This window comes from Balaenoptera acutorostrata, chromosome 1, assembly GCF_949987535.1.
Source record: "Balaenoptera acutorostrata chromosome 1, mBalAcu1.1, whole genome shotgun sequence".
Lineage (NCBI taxonomy): Eukaryota > Metazoa > Chordata > Mammalia > Artiodactyla > Balaenopteridae > Balaenoptera > Balaenoptera acutorostrata.
In genome coordinates, this window is record NC_080064.1 from 14,891,735 (window position 1) to 14,899,001 (window position 7,267).

Sequence of the window (7,267 nt, forward strand, 5' to 3'; positions counted from 1 at the left end):
CATCTTGAGAACGAAAAATGGAGCTGGGGGAATCAGGCTCCCTGACTTCAGACTATATTACAAAGCTTCAGTAATCAAGACAGTTTGGTACTGGCACAAAAACAGAAATATAGATCAATGGAACAGGATAGAAAGCCCAGAGATAAACCCACACACATATGGTCAACTTATCTTTGATAAAGGAGGCAAGCATATACAGTGGAGAAAAGACAGCCTCTTCAATAAGTGGTGCTGGGAAAATTGGACAGGAACATGTAAAAGTATGAAATTAGAACACTCCCTGACACCATGCTCAAAAATAAACTCAAAATGGATTAAAGACCTAAGTGTAAGGGCAGACACTATCAAACTCTTAGAGGAAAACATAGGCAGAACACTCTATGACATACATCACAGCAAGATTCTTTTTGACCCAGCTCCCAGAGAAATGGAAATAAGAACACAAATAAACAAATGGGACCTAATGAAACTTAAAAGCTTTTGCACAGCAAAGGAAACCATAAACAAGACCAAAAGACAACCCTCAGAATGGGAGAAAATATTTGCAAATGAAGCAACTGACAAAGGATTAATCTCCAAGATTTACAAGCAGCTCATGCAGCTCAATAACAAAAAAACGAACAACCCAATCCAAAAATGGGCAGAAGACCTAAATAGACATTTCTCCAAAGAAGATATACAGATGGCCTACAGACACATGAAAGAATGCTCAACATCATTAATCATTAGAGAAATGCAAATCAAAACTACAATGAGATATCATCTCACACCGGTCAGAATGGCCATCATCAAAAAATCTAGAAACAATAAATGCTGGAGAGGGTGCGGAGGAAAGGGAACACTCTTGCACTGTTGGTGGGAATGTAAATTGATACAGCCACTATGGAGAACAGTATGGAGGTTCCTTAAAAAACTACAAATAGAACTACCATACGACCCAGCAATCCCACTACTGGGCATATACCCTGAGAAAACCATAGGTCAAAAAGAGTCATGTACCAAAATGTTCATTGCAGCTCTATTTACAATAGCCAGGACATGGAAGCAACCTAAATGTCCATCGACAGATGAATGGATAAAGAAGATGTGGCACATATATACAATGGAATATTACTCAGCCATAAAAAGAAATGAAATGGAGGTATTTGTAATGAGGTGGATGGAGTTAGAGTCTGTCATACAGAGTGAAGTAAGTCAGAAAGAGAAAAACAAATACAGTATGCTAACACATATATACGGAATCTAAGGGAAAAAAGAAAAAAAAAAAGGCCATGAAGAACCTAGTGGCAAGACGGGAATAAAGACACAGACCTACTAGAGAATGGACTTGAGGATATGGGGAGGGGGTGGGGTGAGATGTGACAGGGTAAGAGAGTGTCATGGACATATATACACTACCAAATGTAAAATAGATAACTAGTGGGAAGCAGCCGCACAGCACAGGGAGATCAGCTCGGTGCTTTGTGACCACCTAGAGGGGTGGGATGGGGAGGGTGGGAGGGAGGGAGATGCAAGAGGGAAGAGAAATGGGAACATATTGTATATGTATAACTGATTCACTTTGTTATAAAGCAGAAGCTAACACACTATTGTAAGGCAATTATACTTCAATAAAGATGTTAAAAAAAAAAAACCCAATCAAAAAATGGGCAGAACAGGGACTTCCCTGGTGGTGCAGTGGTTAAGAATCCACCTGCCAATGCAGGGGACACGGGTTTGAGCCCTGGCCCGGGAAGATCCCACATGCTGCCAAGCAACTAAGCCCGTGTGCCACAACTACTGAGCCTGTGCTCTAGAGCCCACAAGCCACAACTACTGAACCCTGTGTGCCTAGAGCCCGTGCTCTGCAACAAGAGAAGCCACCGCAATGAGAAGCCCATGCACCGCAACAAAGAGTAGCCCCCACTCGCCGCAACTAGAGAAAGCCTGCGCACAGCAACAAAGACCCAACACAGCCAAAAATAAATAAATAAATAAACTTATTTTTTTTAAAAATGGGCAGAACAGAATTGCCTGGTGGTTCAGTGGTTAGGACTCCATGCTTTCACTGCTAAGGTTGTGGGTTCAATCCCTAGTTGGGGAACTAAGATCCGGCAAGCCATGGGGCAAGCACAACCAAAAACAAACAAACAAAAAAAACACAATGGGCTGAAGATCTAAATAGACATTTCTCCAAAGAAGACGTATGGATGGCCAAAAAGCACATGAAAAGATGCTCAACATCACTAATAGAGAAATGCAAATCAAAACTATAATGAGGTATCACCTCACACCGGTCAGAATGGCCATCATCAAAGAACTACAAACAATAAATGCTGGAGAGGGTGTGGAGAAAAGGGAACCCTCCTGCACTGTTGCTGGGAATGTAAATTGGTGCAGCCACTATGGAGAACAGTATGGAGGTTCCTTAAAAACTAAAAATAGAGCTATCATATGATCCAGCAATCCCACTCCTGGGCATACATCCGGAGAAAACCACAATTCGAAAAGATACATGCACCCCAATGTTCATTGCAGCACTATTTACAATAGCCAGGACATGGAAGCAACCTAAATGTCCATCAACAGAGGAATGGATAAAGAAGATATGGTACATATATACAATGGAATATTACTCAGCCATAAAAAAGAACAAAATAATGCCATTTGCAGCAACATGGATGGACCTAGAGATTGTCATACTGAGTGAAGTAAGTCAGACAGAGAAAGACAAATATCATATGATATCATTTATGTGTGGAATCTAAAAAAAAAAGGTACAAGTGAACTTATTTACAAAACAGAAATCGAGACACAGATGTAGAAAACAAACTTACAGTTACCAGGAAGTAAGGCGGGGGGCAGGGAGGGATAAACTGGGAGATTGGGATTGACATATATACACTAATATATATAAAATAGATTACTAATAAGGACCTACTGTATAACACAGGGAACTCTACTCAGTACTCTGTAATGGCCTATATGGGAAAAGAATCTAAAGAAGCGTGGATATATGTATATGTATAACTGATTCACTTTGCTGTACACCTGACACTAACATGACATTGTAAATCAACTATACTCCAATAAAAATTTAAAAAAAAAAAAGAATTTCAACCCTGTGGCCACTAAAAAAAGGGTGTGGGAGATCTATATTCCAAATATGGAAAGCTCTCCATGATATGTGACATGATAAAATCAAGTTGCAGAACATTATGTGGTCTGGAGAGATGCAAAACAAATTGTTCAGTGGTTACCTCCAGGAAATAGAGGGTTGAGGAAGGTTTTGAAGGGGAGACTCGCCTTAATTTTTTTGGCATTGTTTAAATTTTTTTTAACTTCTATAATCTTTTAAAATAAAGAACTTAGCAGCAAAAATGGAAGCAGTTCATGCATACAAAGTACCAGTATCTCCATTATTGAAAGGTAGATGGTACTTCTCAGTTTACATTTTACAAAAATAAAAGTGCACAATGTTGTCTACCTTGTTTTAATTATGGAATGATAATTGTCAATTTTTGAATGTTAAGGCAGTTGTTATAAAGAATAGTGTTTTCCGAAAGCTATTTGGACTTGGAGTCTGAGTAATCAAAGTTCTTTTATTTTGTTTGTTTATATAAGTACATATACATATAATACCAAAAAGATACCTTTCCTTTTTTTTTTTTAATATTTATTTATTTATTTATTTATTTATATTTGGCTGCGTTGGGTCTTTGTTGCTGCGTGCGGGCTTTCTCTAGTTGCAGTGAGTGGGGGCTACTCTTCGTTGCGGTGCACGGGCCTCTCATTGCAGAGGCTTCTCTTGTCGCGGAGCATGGGCTCTAGGCACGCGGGCTTCAGTAGTTGTGGCACGCAGGCTCAGTAGTTGTGGCTTGCGGGCTCTAGAGCGCAGGCTCAGCAGTTGTGGCGCACGGGCCTAGCCGCTCTGCGGCATGTGGGATCTTCCCGGACCAGGGCTTGAACCTGTGTCCCCTGCATTGGCAGGTGGATTCCTAACCACTGCGCCACCAGGGAAGCCCAATACCTTTCCTTTTTAAAATGGAAATTACGGTACCACGAAGCTCATTTCCCATATTGATCTTATGAGCATTTCTTTTAAGTAGTAAAGCAGGGTTTGTCAGAGCTCCAGGCACACCAGGGAAAGGTGGGTAGGACTATCTCTTGGCATTTCAGTCAATGTAAGAATTCCTTACTAAGTCACTAGAGGCACTGTAGAAACTTAAGAAACTAGGGACAAATGTCCTAAGGCTTCTATGAAGAAGGTGTAACCATTTGGGGAACTATTTGTCAAGTAGCAGCTTCATGCTTAAGACTGTGGAGAATTCAGAAGACAGTCTGACAATCCCTGGGAGACACAAAATGACTGAAGTAATAAAATGCTAGGATACATCATTCAGGAAATTGTGTGGTTAGTAGCCAGGAAACTCGGAGGTCCTTGGTAGCCAAAATCAACAGGGAAGGCTTTATGGAGTTTAGATTTCAGACAAACCAGATTTTGAGAAGGGAAGAAAGCATTCCAAGTAAAGAATATAGAGAAAGACAGATTCATGACTTTAAAACAAAATTTAAATGAACAGAAATCTGTAAATAAGTCTTGGGATAATCCTGATAATTGTAGTTTATATAATATGCTCTTACCAGAAAAGGCAATTTATAAAGGAAGTGAAATTACAAATCTGAAATTTCCAAGCTGAAAGACCTTACAGACCATGTAATCTATGCCCTCACACAAATGGTAAAACACACTCAGAGAGGTTAGGTGACTTGCATTGAAGTCTCTAATACAGATGTTAGGACTTCAGTATTTTTTTTCTATCATACTTTGTTCCAGAAAGGATTTAGGGAATCTCTACAAATACATGATGTTTAAGATGCATCAGTTGAGGGCTTCCCTGGTGGCACAGTGGTTGAGAATCTGCCTGCCAACGCAGGGGACACGGGTTCGAGCCCTGGTCTGGGAAGATCCCACATGCCGTGGAGCAACTAAGCCCGTGAGCCACAATTACTGAGCCTGCGTGTCTGGAGCCTGTGCTCCGCAACAAGAGGGGCCGCGATAGTGAGAGGCCCGCGCACCGCGATGAAGAGTGGCCCCCCGCTTGCCACAACTAGAGAAAGCCCTCGCACAGAAACGAAGACCCAACACAGCCATAAAAATAAATAAATTAATTTTAAAAAAAAGATGCATCAGTTGAAAAAACAAGTAGCAGAATTAAGTAGCATGATGCCGTTAAGAAAGAGTATGTATAGGGAATTCCCTGGAAGTCCAATGGTTAGGACTCAGGGCTTTCACTGCCATGGCCCGGGTTCAATCCCTGGTCAGGGAACTAAGATCCCGCAAGCCATGTGGCACGACCAAGAAATAAAAATTTTTAAAAAAAAAGGAAAGAGTATGTATACAAGAACATTAAGCTTGGACTATCAGTGCCCTTACGGGTAATCAATATTAGAACTAGTCCATATTAATTTTTGAATTTTAACTTTTTTTTTAATAATATACATGTTCTATTTAAAATCAAGGAAAAGAAGATTTTTTAAAGTGACTTAAGAGATACAACTATTCCTGATACCAAGACAAGAGGGAAATTTCTCTTTGGTGCTCTGCATAATATGATAAACAATGTCCTTAACAGAATAAATGCAGCACCAAGTTCTAAAATCCATTCCTAAGGATAGGCTATGACAAAATACTGTCCCCTCAAATTCAACCTAGATGCACAGCTAGTTCTCTGCTGGTCTGGCTTCATCTAGGGATTGACTTGGGAGAAGCTTGAAGAAAAGATGGAATATATATAAAACTGTATTAACTGCACATTAACCTGCTCACTGAGTTTCTTTGCTGGGAGAAGGAGAGCAGGTATCACCACTTTTAAAGTGGTGTTACATCAATAGGTTATAATTTTAAGAGGATCAGTGGGGCATAACACATTATTTCTTAAACCCCTCTTCCAAAAAAATTATCAAAATTTAAAAAGGCCCTTACTGATCCCAAACATTCTAACCACAATTCTGTATTTAATTCACGCACGTTCCCCAATTACTGATTACTGTCCAGAATCAAATGCTAAGGAGAAATTACAGCAATAGCCACAAACCATTCTACATTATTCCCAACAGGGACTGAGAATCATTAAATACTATTCAGTGGCAAAATTTTACACCAAAAGATCTTGTATGCTGACCAAACTAATAAAAAAATGACATAAAAACTACTGAAGAACTTACTTCTCTAAGTGAAACACTCCAGGGGGCGCCCAAATTAACCTATTTAATGAAGGCAGGGGAAAACACATGGCTCTAGGGATACACACAGAAAAAGACGAGGACAAGAAAACACATCAGACAGGAATTCCTGGCAGTCCAGTGGTTAGGACTTCTCGCTTCCACTGCAGGTGGCGCGGCCAAAAAAAAGAAAGGGGCTTCCCTGGTGGCGCAGTGGTTGGGAGTCTGCCTGCTGATGCGGGGGACACGGGTTCGAGCCCTGGTCTGGGAAGATCCCCCGTGCTGTGGAGCAGCTGGGCCCGTAAGCCACAACTGCTGAGCCTGCGTGTCTGGAGCCTGTGCTCCGCAACGAGAGAGGCCGCGATGGTGAGAGGCTCGCGCACCGCGATGAGTGGCCCCCCCCGCTTGCCGCAACTGGAGAAAGCCCTCGCACAGAAACGAAGACTCAACACAGCCATAAATAAATTAATTAATTAATTAAAAAAAAAAGTAACAAATGTTCAAGTACAATTGGTGTCTTTTAAAAAAAAAAAAAGAAAGAAAGAAAGAAAGAAAACACATCAGAGATCTGAGAGGAAGCAGTTTCAAAGGCCATGGGTAGAGGCTGAGCATAGCTGGTCAGAAGCAAGTGCTGCTTTGAGATTAAGAAAGGTTGAGAACTAAGAAGACTTAGATTTGACCATGCTGTTAGCATTAGCTATTTTAACTGCCTGCTTTGAGATAACTTTCAGTAAAATAGTTACGATTAAAGCTGAAATAGAGGGAATTTTATGAAAAGGCAGATAACTTCCCTCCCATCAGCTTGTTCTTTCAGATTCTGGCACATACATGGGTAAATGAAAACTAGAATCTAGCAGACTTATTGGGCCGTGTAAGCAGAGCAGGCAGCAAGGTAATAGTTAATGATGCAGCTTGCACACATTTATTTAGGACAGGCAAAATTCCAGCCAGGTTTTCTCAAAACTAGGGCAGAATTTTTTTAAGTTGTACTTATTCCCATCTCTCAGATCACTTTAAACAAAATATGTATGCCTTGAGTCAGGATGAATAGATGCCTATTTTT